Source organism: Euphorbia lathyris, chromosome 3 (genome assembly GCF_963576675.1).
Source record: "Euphorbia lathyris chromosome 3, ddEupLath1.1, whole genome shotgun sequence".
In the NCBI taxonomy this organism is placed as follows: domain Eukaryota; kingdom Viridiplantae; phylum Streptophyta; class Magnoliopsida; order Malpighiales; family Euphorbiaceae; genus Euphorbia; species Euphorbia lathyris.
Window position 1 is genome coordinate 80,282,730 of NC_088912.1, and position 16,015 is coordinate 80,298,744.

Consider the following 16,015-nt stretch of genomic DNA (forward strand, 5'->3'; position numbering starts at 1 on the left):
ACAAGCAGCCACTTTCGAAGAAACTGAAAGATCCAGAGAGTTTTTCTATTCCCTACTATATAGGAAATCTACATATTGATAATGCATTATGTGATTTAGGCTCAAGCATAAATCTGATGCCTTATTCAATTTACAAACAGCTAGGATTAGGGGAACCACAACCCACAAGAATGTCAATCCAATTGGCAGACAGAACAATCAGATACCCAATGGGGGATCATAGGGGATGTCCTTGTCAAAGTTGGTAAATTCATCTTACCTGTGGATTTTATCATCATGGACATGGATGAAGACATACATGTACCCATAATTTTAGGAAGACCTTTTTTGGCTACCAGCAAGGCTTTAATTGATGTCCAAAACAGGCAACTGATTCTAAAAATTCATGATAAAAAAGTAGAATTCAAAATGAATGAAGCCATGAAACATCCTCTATCTAGTTATGATGCCTATTATTTTCTGGATTCTATTGATGAGAACATCTTTTTGTAGGACCAACTAGAATCTGAGCAGGACCACGAAGCCTTGTTCGAAGATGAACCAGCTGCTCATCCAGTCATGTTTGCAAACAGATGACCAATTTTTGAACCTTTGAACAGCCCACCAAAATCCACCATGAAATCATCTGTAGAAGAGCCACATTCGCTCGAATTCAAACCCTTACCATCTCATCTGGAGTATGCATTCTTGAACCCACCAGACAAGCTGCCTATCATCATCTCTTCCAGCCTGAAGCTCGAACAAAAGGAACATCTACTAACAACTCTTCAACAGAACATAGAAGCATTAGCCTGGAATATTTCGGACATTAAAGGCATCAGTCCAGGAATATGCGTACACCGAATATTGATGGAAGAAGTTCACAAAGCCACAGTACAACCACAAAGACGATTAAATCCAAACATGAAGGAGGTGGTGAAAGAAAAGGTGATCAAATTGTTAGATGCAGGCATAATATATCCTATATCAGATAGTGTGTGGACAAGTCCAGTGCAAGTTGTTCCCAAAAAGGGGGGCATGACGATTATCACAAACGAGCACAATGAGTTGATTCCAACCAGAACAGTCACAAGATGGAGAGTATGCATAAACTACCACAAGCTGAATGAAGCAACAAGGAAGGATCACTTTCCTCTACCCTTCATCGATCAAATGCTGGAGAGGTTATTAGGTTTTGCATTCTATTGCTTTCTGGACGACTACTCATGATATAACCAAATTGCCATACACCTCCTTGATCAAGAAAAGACCATGTTCACTTGCCCATTTGGAACCTACGCATATAGAAGAATGACGTTCAGTTCGTGTAATGCCCCAGCCACATTCCAAAGATGCATGATGGCTATCTTCCATGATATGATCGAAAGAACAGTTGAGATATTCATGGACGACTTCTCTATGCATGGGGAAACATTCGAAGGTTGCTTGAACAATCTAGAGGCTATTCTCAAGTGCTATAAGGAAACCAATCTTTTTCTCACATGGGGAAAATGCCATTTTATGGTAAATGGAGGAATAGTTCTGGGGCATAAGATTTCTGAACAAGGATTAGAGGTCGATCGTGCAAAGGTGAAAGTCATCGAAAAGCTGCCGGTTCTCTCCTTTGTCAAAGATGTGCGCAGTTTTCTGGGTCACGTTGGCTTCTACCAAAGTTTTATAAAAGATTTCTCAAAAATTGCACTTCCTTTATCTGCCTTGCTTCACAAGGATGCAGAGTTTAAAATCATGGAGAAATGCATCCAGGTGTTTGAATAACTGAAGAACAATCTGACAGAGGCACCAATTCTTGTTGCACCTAATTGGGAACTACCATTTGAGTTAATGTGTGACGTAAGTGACACATGCATCGGAGCTGTTCTCGGGTAGTGAATTGACAAACATTTTAAACCCATATATTATGCAAGTAAAACCCTCACTACAACTCAGCAAAACTACACAGTAACTAAGAAAGAATTACTTACTGCTGTATATGCTTTTGATAAATTTCTATCTTACCTTGTTCTTGCCAAAGTTGTTGTTTTCACAGATCACTTAGCGTTGAAGTACCTGCTCTCAAAACAAACACGATTGATAAGGTGGATCTTGCTGCTACAGGAGTTCGATTTAGAAATTTGGGATAAAAAAGGAGCAGAAAATCTGGCAGCTGACCACCTGTCCAGATTAGATGCGAATAAGCAGGATGAACAACCAGATATCAGGGAAAATTTTCATGACGAACAGTTATACAACATCCAAGTGAGAAGTACACCATGGTTTGCGGACATTGCAAACTATCTAGTCCGAAGAATAATTCCACATCAGCTATCTTACAATCAAAGAAAGAAGTTCTTCTCGAACGTGAAGTACTATCTATGGGATGAATCATTCTTGTTTAGAATCTATGCATACTAGATAGTTAGAAGATGTGTATCATAAGAAGAGGGAATGCTCATCCTCAACCACTGCCATAACAAAGAAGCAAGAAGGAATTTCGCTGCAAATAGAACAGATGCAAAAGCATTGGAGGTCGGCTTCTACTGGCCAAACTTGTTCAAAGACGCTCACAAGTTTGTTTCATCATGTGACAAATGCCAACAATTAGGCAATATTTGTTCGAGAAATGTTATGCCACTGCAAAATATCATGGTATGTGAGATTTTTGACATTTGGGGAATTGATTTCATGGGCCCATTTCCCAGCTCCTATGGGAACATATATATTTTAGTAGCCGTAGACTACGTGACTAAATGGGTTGAAGCTCTAGCCATTCCCACAAATGATGCCCTAGTTGTTGTCAAATTCTTGAAACAACTGTTCTCACGATTTGGGATACCTAGAGCAGTTATTAGTGACCAAGGAACTCACTTTTGCAATGCATAATTTGAGAGACTATTAGGAAAGTATGGTGTCGCCCATAGCTTAGCTACCCCATACTATTTGCAAACGAGCGGACAGGTAGAAATTTCAAATAGGGAAATAAAACGCATCCTAGAGAAGACCATCGGTTGTTCTCAAAAAGACTGGGCGAACAAGCTGGATAACGCTCTTTGGGCTTATCGAACAGCTTTCAAAACACCAATAGGCATGTCACCTTAGAGACTGCTCTTCGGAAAATCATGCCACTTTCCAGTTGAGTTAGAACATAGAGCTTTCTGGGCCCTAAAATTCTTAAACTTTGATGAACAAGCTGTAGATCACCACAGAAAATTGCAATTAGATGAGCTGGACGAATTCCGGCTGTTCTTATATGAAAATGCACTCATGTGCAAAGAAAAAACCAAAAGTTGGAATGATAAGCACATCTAGGTGAAAGCGTTCTTGCCAAAACACTAGGTATTGCTTTACAATTCCCGTCTCAAACTGTTCCCTGGAAAAATTAAGTATAGATGGTCTGGACCTTTCACGTTCACTCAGGTCTTCCCACATGGAGCAATTGAAATCTCCAATTTAAAACATGAAAAGTTCAAATTGAACGGGCAAAGACTCAAGCCATACTTGACCCAAGAGAACAACCATACGGGAAGTCTCCGTATCCTTGAAACTCGCTGAACAAGCTGTTTTTTTTTCCTCTCCAAACACCAATTGGAGAATAATACTGTTAATTATGTTTCAATATTTAGTTGTTGTTCAATGTTTTTGATTATTTAATTACTGATATGCTAATAATAAAAAATATATAAACAGTGCAGAACAACTATCTGACATACAAGTCATCAAAAAGACGTTATTACCCTCGGATCACAGAAAGAGACCAATCAGCTTGGGGGGGGGGCAATTGAGACAAATGGCAGGAACAATTATGAGCTGCAACCGCCCACTCTTCTCTTTCTTTACGCAGACCCTTCGACTTCCACTCCACCTTTCCCATAAATGCAATCATTTCACGCAGCTTAGCTCATTACATCCATTTCTAATACTTCAAACCACCACTTTCACAACTCTACCTTTACCATTCCTATTTCCAAACCTTTTCAAAAATGCCAAGGGGAACAAGAATAGGACCAATCAAGAAGGAGAGAAGCACACCATCAGATACCAGCATGTCCTCTGATCAAGCCGAACGTTTAAGAACTCGACTATCAAACTTCATCAACCCAAAAGAAAAGGCGAAGTATGAGATGTTCAGTGAAATGGAGTTTCACCCTGCTAGAGCCATTTTGCTGGAAGAGTCTTTGAAATCTAATTCTCGAAGATGAGGTTCGCAGATTGCTAGATGCTGTAGGGCTGGTTGAGTTTAGCACCATTAATGAACCTACGTATAAGGAGCTCACACTGGAATTCATGGTGACATTTTCTATTGACAGCAAGATTAGAGACCCATATGACAAGATGAAATACAAATTTCGCCTAATGGGGGTGGATATGTTCATGTCCCTAAACACACTGAATGTCTATTTGGGAACAGTCACGAAGGAGGATTTAGCCAGTGAAGAATACAAGAACAGTCTTGTAGCCATGCTAGAAGAGTTCGTTGCTAAAGAGTTTAGGTATGAACTCAATAAGAACAACACCTACAATCCTAGTGATTTGAAGTCCTCCCAGCTTCCAACGCATCCTTTGCATTATGTCTAAAAATACCTAGCCTCCACTCTGTTCGGTAAGTACAATCAGAGCAATATCCCAAGCAATGATCTGTTCGTGCTCTGGTGCATGATTAACTTGAAGAAAATCAATGTGGGACATTGGCTAGGAGTCCATCGTGCTGGCATTGAAGGGAAGACCATCAAGTACCTACTATATGGACCATTCATCACCAAGATTGCAAAGAATGTGGGGCTGTTCAATCCACTTCAGCACTCTCTGATGTTGGCCAAAACCATGGAGATTTTTTATTGCAAAGCCCTCAACAAGCTCATCATCTGCCAGAAAGTAGGCCACATCTGGGTCCTCGTTACTAATGAAGCACCAGCTGAATGAACTGCCAAATGCAAAGCACTTGGGGAGCCTAGTTATATTGAACTTATTCAAATAGCATTCCTAGATAACAAAAGAAGGATGCTTAAATGTGAGGGGGAGTTGATGGACACATGAGATATCTCTATGAGGCAGGTGATGAACTACATGGGCCAACTATTCGAGCATAATAGGCACCTTTGCGAAAGGATCAAGGTCCATGATGATGAGATTGCTGCTCTCAAAATGTTGGTGAAAGAACAACAAGAGAATCTTGCACCATCGAAAGACCAAGCCAACAGTACCCCTCTGGCCCCTTCTATATCAAAAACATTGTTCCCTGACCCTGAGGATGGTAAGATCCCTGACGCTGAAACACCAGTCAAGGTGGGAGAGGAAGAAGTCTCCTCTCCCACAATGGAGACATAATTGTGCATACACCGTGTGGATTATTCACTTCTGGTAAGGTGTTCTTATTTATGTGTTTTTGTGCACCTATTGACACATCGGCTAAGTATGCTTTCTATCTGTGCATGTTCTCCTATTAGGGACAATGCAATTCTTAGTGTGGGGGAGGGGATATGCATATGTGTTATATTGCTTTGATAATTGTTTTGGGGGTATATGTATATAACTTTCATAACTGTTCTGTACTGTCTTCATAAATGTTTTGGGGGTATATGTACATACCTGCCTCATGAAGAAATAACCCCCAAGTTTTTGTTTTCATAGAGGCCAATTAAATTTCAAACCATCACATTGACCCTTAGTGTAAGACATATTAGCTTCGATAATTACATCACAGAAGAAAACAGGGTCGAAGGACTAAATTATAAAAATTACCAATGTACACCCTCCTTTGAGATTGAATTTCAGCCTGTTTAAGCAAAAATGTTCGAGGAATATGGAGTTCAAATATACCCATCAAGCGAGAACTTGAGCTTATCTGAAAATCGAATATTTATTTTTTGAGAGGACCATCTTGAAATAGGGAGTTCATGACTTGCTCTAGATGTTTGTTCATACTGTAGGGTAAGAATTGAGTGTCAATATGATTTGGGCATTAGGATATCCCCAACCAGTGTAAATAGCCACTCTATTCTCCACATCATTAGAACAACCACTTTGAGCCAGACCCTTTCTTTGTCTAAACCCTCTAAAACACCACTGATACCCATCACCTTTATTCCAAAAACACCCAGAGGATCGCCAAGCCCGTAACAAAAGACCCTGAGATGAGAAAAATCAATCTGTGCATCACCATCTAAATTTTGTTAAGGATGAACAAAAAGATTAAAACAGGGAGCCAACAACAAAAATAATAAGAACCCCTTTTAGGAGTACTCAACAGAACAAGCAAACAATTACCACAATTGCACACTTCGAACCTTGCTCAGAAATCTAATTGAAGCTTGGCAATCTTCCCTAACCAAAATAGCCTTTCACTACACACCCAACCACCCTAACCTTATAACAACCCGATCAAAGTCCCGATGATGACCTAAATTCTTATTCGAATAACGGTCAATGAGCAGACCGATTTGCAAGTCCAATGTCCATACCCGTTCTTGAATTGGTTGCATGAGGCAAAACAACAAAAGATAACTTTAACACCTTAAACACCGTTCATATTGGACTCCATGATTAAGGCTGCAAAACATGGCCAAAATTCAGGACCAATGAAAAATAATGAAAAAGAAGCAAGGGTGTGAATAGCGGTAGTTGGAAATAAGCAAACCCTTTTGATTAAATGTTTCTCCTGTTCTTGCAAGTATTCTAAGATAATATAACTTGCATGAAAGTCTATGATCATTGTTAGCAACTGGCATTTCTAAGGAAACATTGCTTGAGGACAAGCAATACATTAGTTTGGGGGTATTTTGATGAGTACAAAATGTGTATATTATTTTCGGCAAATTTGAGTATAAAAGGAACAATAATGCAGCATATCGTTCTAATAATATGCACTTTTTGTATAGATTGCTCGTTACATAGTCACTGTCTGTTCGGTAGTAGAATCCACACGGTGAGCAAGCAGGAAAGGAGAGCTGAAGGAGAAGAACAATGGAGAGAACGAGAAACTCTAGTTGGCCGCAATATGTACCCAAAATTTTGTAATCACTCATAAGCCAATAATTATTGAAGACCTTTCTTGAAGAAATTAAATGCTGAGGCATAACAACAATTCCTCCCTGAAGAAATGATGCAGCATGGGCTGTCTGGTGTGAGGCAGACTGTTCCTGACTGTCAGAACAGTCTACCAGACCATATCTTCTATATTTTATTTCATATTGAACAATCATTTTGCAGTACATTTTCGGACTATTTAAGGTGCCCTCATCTTGTGTTTTGACCATTCAGATTTTTAGATCTGAACGTTGTTTTGTAACTTTGTCTTTTGTTATTTGAATGCATTATTTTCTTGTTCATTATTATTTTGTCTTGCCTCATTCAACTATGAGGGACTAAATTAATTAATAGGTATGCGGCTGTGTAGGAATAGGCAAGGGAGCAGGTTTACTTCTCTCTAAATTCATTAAGTATACTTAGTTTGGTTGTTCAGTGAGTGATTAACGTTAAATAGGAGTAGCTAACCTATTTCTTAGTGGAGCAATTACGAGGAGACTCTCTTTGTGAAACTGAACTTTTACTAAATACATATAATTATGAAACGGAGACGCAATTGATTATATGTTAAGGGTTTTAATTGTTCAATTAAATGCTTTCCCGTTCTTAATTCTTAGAGATATATTAATCTCAAGGAGACTTATTTTAATTGTTTTTAAAGAACGTTGGGAACAAGAGACACCTGACTCAACCGATTTTCGTGAAAGATACCTTAAGCCAGAGTTGTTTCTACTTAATGAACAATGAGCGAAGTGCATGTTCACTATTATTTCTACGCATGTTGTATGCTTGTTCTTCCCAAACCTGAAATCAAACTTCTTTTCAACGTATTTTGTTATTTTATGTTGTCAAATCAAACTCCAACTTAATTTAAGTGATTGGTTACTCTTTAAAAGTTGACTGTGCTCATCCTTTTAAGTAATTATATTCGCTTGTTCTATCCTCGTGTAGACGATATCTTACTTATCACTGTATTACTTGTACCTAGTGTACTTACTAGTCTTCACATCTAAGGACAACACCTATTCTGAGATTGGACCATAAAACCAAAAAAAAAATCCTTCATAACATGCATGTTCCTAAAAAGCTTTCCCAAATAAAAGCATGTCATCTGCATATAACAAGTGGAAAGGGAAATTACAATTCCTTGAATAAGTCATAGGAGCAAACGAACTAACATTGTCCAAATTATTGATCCAACGACTAAAGAAATCTTCAACAATGCCAAAATAGAATAGGAGATAAAGGGCCCCCTTGCCTCACTATCCTCAAGCAACCAAAATAACCATAAGAAGAACTAGCAATCATTATAGAGATCGTAGCATATGACAAAATCTTAAGGATCTGACCTCTAAAATAGAGAGAACAGCCAAATTCTTCCATAACTTCCAGTATAATGTTCCAATCTAAGGTATCGAAAGCCTTCCTAATATCAATTTTAAGGGCCATGTTGCCCCAAAAAAATCAACGATATTTAAGAAATTTGCCTTCTATGAGGTAGCCGTAATGCAATGATGAATACTTCTTCTCTTGATTTTGTAAGTTAATACTAGTTAATTTAATGAAAAAAATGATTGAAGTATATATATATATATATATATATATATATATATATATAGTTTCTTGGTGGAACATAAGCTGATTTTCTTTATAAGTAAAAAAAAAGGTCTAATTCATGGATAAAGAAAAATGAAAAAAAATAATGTCATATTTTTTTGGAAAGAAATAATGTCATATTTAATCTTGTAAGTAACCCCTAAAACAAAGTAAACTAATTATATATATGAGTTAATTTATGTCAGTAAATTGTTTTATGAAAGAAGTAAAATATCATGTTTTGAAGACATATCTAAATCGAACACAATTTATGATAGAAAAACTAATTAACAATATATTCTCACCATGTCTTTAGCTAAACTGAATGCAAAAATTAATTAAACTTTTTGGATCTCAAACCTAGAAAAAATTGCAATCTCTTTTTTCCTTTAATTGCAACTAATTATTTCCCTATATAACCTACCGTTAAGAATTGAATTACAGTTTCATCAATTTATAAATAGAGGAATGTGGTATCTTTTTCATGCAAAAGGAGATGTGTGATTTACAAAGTTAGTAAATAAAAGAATTTGACTAATGATATTAGTATTTGATATGTGGCATGTTGACTTTAATGATATGACATGTTGAATTTGATGATGTAGCATGTTGACTTGTTCACTTTGTTATATGGCGTATTGAAATATTTGACTTTTGATAACATTACATGTTGACTTGATGATATGACAAATAATGTTAGTCAAATTCCTTTATTTGCTAACTTCGTAAAATATATTCCTCTATTTGCAAATAAAACAAGGTTAATTATATATAGGTGCCATGTGGTATCGCCGATTTGCAGATGGATACCTGTGGTAATTTTTTTATTTTTTTTGCAAACACAACCATATGGTTGTCGCCGTTACCAAAAGTCAGGCAAGAGCCTTAACTCTGTTAAATTATAGGGGTAATTTCGGAAAGTTAAGTTTTATAACTTTTTTTTACTTTTCCAAAATACCCTTATGCCACATCAAGTTAATATATTCTATTCATTTGCCTTGATTTTGATAACGGCTAGAACCACGTGGTTGTGTTTGCAAAAAAAAAAAAAAAATACCACAGGTACCCATCTGTAAATCAGTGATACCATATGGTATGTATATGCAATTACAATTTTAAATTTAGGCCCTTTTATACATACATTCTAAAGAAAAAAAATATGAAGTTAAAGAAAAAAATTTATCGATTGCTTTGTGGGTGGGCACGGATCCTAAAGTACTAGATTTGACCGAATATATGAGGAAAAATATTTAGAATTCTAATGAACTTTTGATTCATTTTTACCAAATTTGACCAGTTTGGTCAAAATAAGTCAAAAATTTGGTCTGATTTTGGATTCTTTTCCTCAAATATTCGATCTACTATTGATGATGAAAAGTTCCAAGCAACTCAAGCCATTAAAGACACTTGTACCCAATCAGATTGGACCGCATTAGGATGTGAATCATCGTGCAATGCATTAAGTAAAAATGTTTTTGCCATGAACATGGTTTATCAATTCCACGATAAAAAGAAGGGATTTATGATTTATACGGTCTAGCTATAATCACAAAAAACGATCCTTCTGATATTCATCGTGAATTTCCATTTATAATTACTTATGCTCAGTGGTGGAACCAGGATTCGGGATGATCCGGGGCTCAAATATTCAACAACAAAATTTTCGTAATGCAAAATATGAACTTGGGTAAATTACATTCATGGCTACTGAACTTTGATTTTTTTTTAACCACTGAACTTCAAAACTTAACATAAAAGTCGTTTAGTTTTCACTTTTTAAGACATGTGGGCACTCAACGCCTCAAAACGGCCGTTGATGACATCAAATTAAAAAATTTCAAGCATTAATGATATTCAAAGAAACTTTAATTCTTGAAATTTTTCGTTTTGAGGTCATTTATGTATTGTTTAGTTATGAGGGAGTGCGAACTTTTTAAGAGAGAAAACTCCAAAAATAGTGATTTTGAAAAATAAATAATATAGTTTCATGGTAAATATCGTTCTGAGAAACTTTAATTCTTGAATATTTTCATTTTAAGGTCGTTAATAATCATTTTGATGAGTTGGTTAAAGTTGAATGGATACGGGTTAAAAAGTGTAAAGTTGAGTGAATTTTATGTTAAATTTTGATGTTCAATAGCCATACCGTTAAAAGAACAAAGTTCAGTGATCATAGATGTAGTTTACCATTTAAAACCTTGAAAGGCTATTGTCAGTTAGGCTCTTGTTGGAAGGTTTTTTTGTTTTTTTTTTAAAGAAAATAGGGGTAGGAAATAAGATGAGAAAGATTAGATTGAAACAACGCCGATTAGTTTCATTAAACCAAAACGAGGTCGTTTTTGTCTTAGCTTTTAGAAAACAAAATAAGGGACCTCCTTCAACCTTAACCTAATATTATTGTACAACACAAATTCTTTGCTTCCATACCGTCGCCGGAATAAATACAAGGGCTCTGAAATTTTTTACCACCATTTTCCGGCGGCCATCCGGGGCTCCAGCCCCGGCAAGCCGCGGCCTGGTTCCGCCACTGCTTATGCTTCTTTATGGCAATCTTTGAGATTTTTTATCTTGTATTTATTTTAATGCATACATTGAGGTTTCTTTTAAAATTATATATTTAGTTATGTACTTAAGTTTCGAAATTAATAAAATAATACAGTGTGTTTGATTCACGGATGACTGAGTTATAAATCTTTCTTTTTTCCTTTCTTTTATGGTATTTGTAACTAATTATTTACTATATGACGTAGAATTAATTAAAAATCCCATTCTTTTATTGGGCCAAAGGTGTTAACCGATTTTCAATTATTCTATCAAATAAGATTGTATACCTAAAATTAAACTGACAACCTTTTTTATAAAAATAAAATTGATAAATTTTATTGGTAGGTCAATATAATTATAAAACAAATTCCAATATTTAGTGATTTATTTATTTATTTCAAAATATTTATTAGTGAAATTTATTTTTTAAAATTAATAAAATTTTCAAATGATAATAAAAAATTACGCACATACACTAGTTGGTAGTAGTAGTTGAATTAACTAAGCTATGCAAAACATTAAGCAAAATAAAGAAAAAGCATGTAATGAATAAATTAAATAATGTAGACCTAATTAATTACCCTATTAGGAAAAAGATTTTGCGAGACCGCGAACCTCAGAGGCGATTTTCTTCTCGTGTGGCGATGGCCCCTTCGCCGTCGACCGTCGGCGATCCAATTGCGATTGCCCACCTCTTTGACAGACAATCATTCTCTAAATTTGCAGCTGCAGAAATCCCATCTTTGACACCCACATCGGTCTCGTTTGCAGATGTGCTTCGCAAATCCATCCACTCGACGTAGATCCCCTCATCGTCTAGGGCGATTCCCAAGCCGCTGCTGCCATCGATCTCGGAAGAGGGGGGCTTCAAGGCAGTCAGAATCCCTCAAAAGATATAAGAGGAGATAATTAAAGCGGTCCAATATTCAGTAATTGGACGAATATCACTGAATAAAGGTAAGAAACCCTGGAGGCATGCTGAGCTAAAGCAGAAACTGAATCAAGTATGGAAACAAAATCTTGACTGGAAATTGATTTCCCTGGGAAAAGGCTTCTATCAAATAGTCATGCCTGATGAGAGGGCTCTTCAGGCTATTTGGGGATATGGAGCGATCTCTCTGAAGCCGGGCATCATCAGATTCTCGCCTTGGACTCCTGGATTCAATCTGGATCTTCACAAAGCCACCTCTGCGCAGGTCTGGGTAAGATTCTACAATTTACCTTGGGAATTCTGGGATACCAGAATATTAGCTAGCATAGCAAGTGCTGTTGGTGTTCCTATTAAATTTGATAATAATATAGTTAATGGTGAATTTGGGCACTATGCCAGAGTGCTTATTGATGTTGAGTTATCTCGGGAGATTCAGGACAGGCTTAGAATTGACACTGATGATAAAAAAACAATGGATATTCTTGGATTATGAGAATCTCCCCTTGCTGTGTGGTACTTGTTCTTCTATTGGACATTCGTCAGCTGATTGCCGGAAAAATTCCATAGGTACTAAGCCGCAAGCTCAGCTGAACAAAGCAAAGCACATGACTTGGAGCAGACCTAAAGTTGCTGAACCAGTAAGAAAGGAAAAACCATCAGAGGTTGTGGATCCTTTGCAGGGAGGGGAAGCTTCTATTGACAATACTCAGCGTCTACAATTGGTTCTGCATGAATCAGAATTGAATGGGAAGAAACCTAAAGAGAGATATAGCGATGCCTGGGGCGATTGCAGTGAGGAGGATAGAGGAAATGCTTCGGACTCGGAGAGATTTGAGGTGCGACTGCCGTCAGGACTTCCAATGGAGGTAAATTTTCTTGCTGAATCTCTTGAATGGACACAGCACATGATTAGATCACATAACAGAGAGTTAAGTGTCGTGAATGAGTTTGCGGTGGAGAGCAGCGAATGGATTACATCTCGCAAAAAACCAAAAAGTAAAACCGGAGGTTCTCGCTTGTCAGGGCGCGTTCGATCTCTAGCAAAATCCACATGAATATTTTATATTGGAATTGCAGGGGAATCTCGAATCTGAGAACGCAGAGGGCCCTTAAACTGCTTTGTAGAACTAATCACCCGGATTTATTGTGCTTGGCTGAGCCAATGGTTTACTTGAACAGTATTCCTGATCATTTTTGGACTTCCCTCGGTCTGCAGCCAGTTGAGCAAAATAATAGTAATTCCATTTGGGTTTTCTGTAAGATTGGTTGCTATAATCGATGCACCACAGTCATCAATCATGAGCAACATATAACTATGAGGTACAGTCCAAACCATATTGATTATCAAATCTCCTTTGTTTATGGTAGTAGCAATGCAGGCATGTAGCGTACCCTTTGGGATTCTTTGATATCAATGGAAAACTATGATAAACGCCTTGTTCTTGGAGATTTTAACGCGGTAACAGGTGCCCATGAAAAGACTGGTAGAAGCCCTTTTGAGAGCAGTTGTCGTGACTTCAGAAATTTCATCCAAAATGGGGAGTTAATTAAAGTTGAAAGCTCGGGTCAGCAATACACTTGGACGAATGGTAGAAGGGGTGAGGATCACGTTGAATGTAAACTTGACAGGGTCTTGGTAAATGACAACTTTATTGACAGTTGGGACAGATTATCTTGCTCAGTGTTTCCGCGCACTAAGTCTGATCATTGCCCGATCATTCTCTATTGTGATACCAGCATTGCTAGGAAAAGCAGATTTCGCTTTCTCTCTATGTGGACGACACACAGCTCCTTGTATAAGCTTGTGGATGATCACTGGAACTCCTGTAGTCTCTTTCTACGCCGCCGGCACAACTTCTCTGCCATAAGTTGAAGACTCTAAGGCCTAAGCTTATAGCTTGGAATAGAGAGGTTTTTGGCTTAGTTGATCGTAATATCGATGTTGCTTTGACCAGACTTGAGGAAATTCAGAGAACCATTTCCAGTGAGGGTCTAAACGATGAGCGCTTTGCTCAGGAATCTGCAGCTCAACAAGATCTTGACTTGCAACTTCACAGACAAGAGCTCCTCTACAGGGACAAGAGCAGGGAAAAATGGCTACAGGCTAGGGATCGCAACTCGAATTTCTTTCACAGGTCAGCTAAAATTAGAAAGGTCCAATCCTCCATAAACAGGCTTCTAATCGATGGTTCACTTGTTAATGATGAACGCGTTATTGCCCAGCATGTGATCAATTATCATGAGGATTTATTCATAGGTAGCATTCGGCATGTGAATTATGAAGTTGTCAATTCTATTGTCCCGCACAATGTGACCAGTATTGATAATGTTGCTCTTGTCCAGAGACCTTCGTGTGAAGAAATCTGTACGGCTGTATTTAGTATGAATAAAGACAGTTCGCCTGGCCCTGACGGCTTTGGAGGTATGTTCTATCAGCACTGTTGGGATATTGTTAAATATGATGTGTGTCAGATGGTTTTTAGCTTTTTTGATTCTGGCTATATGCTGCCGGGTATGAATTCTAGCATCATTGTGCTCATTCCTAAGACTGAAGGAGCAAATGAAATACAGCATTTCCGCCCTGTTGCTATGGGAAATTTTAATTATAAAATTATATCCAGGATCCTTGCTGACAGGCTTGCCCCGATAGCTTCTAAAATCATTTCTGACAACCAGTTTGGGTTTATAGCGGGTAGAAGCATTCATCAATGCATAGCTGTGGCTTTTGAGGGAGTTAACATGCTTAAAAAGAAATGTTTTGGGGGAACATGGCTTTGAAAATTGATGTAAGGAAGGCGTTTGATACCTTGGACTGGAACTTCCTATTGGCAGTCCTTGAGTCCTTTGGGTTCTCTCTAACTTTCAGAAGCTGGATTCTAGAAATTCTGAGATCGGCTAGGATTTCAATTGCTCTTGGGGGTGACATTAAGGGTTTCTTTGGCTGCTCCTGCGGTGTCAGATAGGGAGATCTGCTCTCTTCAATGCTTTTTGGGTTGGCTGAGGATTTTCTTAGAAGATGGATTACTAAGCTGGCTGATGAAGGCAGATTTGATCCTATGATATACACCAGGGGAGCCTTATTTCCCTCTCATCTTATATATGCTGATGATCTAATGATTTTTGCAAGGGCATCGACAAAGAACGTGAAATGCATCAGGGACTTCTTTAACCTGTATGAAGAATTCTCTGGACAGGCAATTAATTGGAAAAAATCCCAAGTTATCTTCGGTAATCACATTGCCCCCTTGCGCAGAAACCATCTCTCTAATATCCTGGGCATCCAGTAGGCCTCCCTTCCGATCAATTACCTGGGAGTTCCTTTGTTTCAAGGGGCACAGAGGGCCCATTTCCTGAATCCGCTGGCTGACAAGTTTCTCAGCAAATTTAGTCTTTGGCGTGGATGCTCTCTTTCGTTTGCTGGAAGGCTCACCCTTATAAAATCGGCTCTGATAGGGGCGTTGGTTCACTCCTTTCTCTTGTATCGTTGGCCTGCTGATCTAATTTCGAGGATCAATAGAGTGGTTCGTAATTTTCTTTGGACTGGTGGCAGGGATAGCAGGAAGCTTATCACAACTACTTGGAAGGTTTGTTGTCAGCAGATTGGTCATGGGGGACTAGGCATTAAAAATTATAAGATCTTTAATTCTGCTTTACTTGCTAAGCTCAGTTGGGAGCTGCTCCAGTGTCATGGTTTTTTCATACAGTTGCTTCGTCTCCGATTTCTCGAGGTATCTGGACTGCCTAAAGTATATCTTAAACTCTTTCATCTGGTCCTCTTTAAGATGTAATTATGAGTTGGTCAGAACTGCTTCGGTTTGGTGGTTTGGGGAGGGCTCCAATCTGAACTTCTAGACTGATAAGTGGGTTGTGCCAACCATTGCAGATCAGATCGGCATCCTTAGAGGGTCTCAAAGGAAATTGTATGATCCTATTAGGAATTACAGA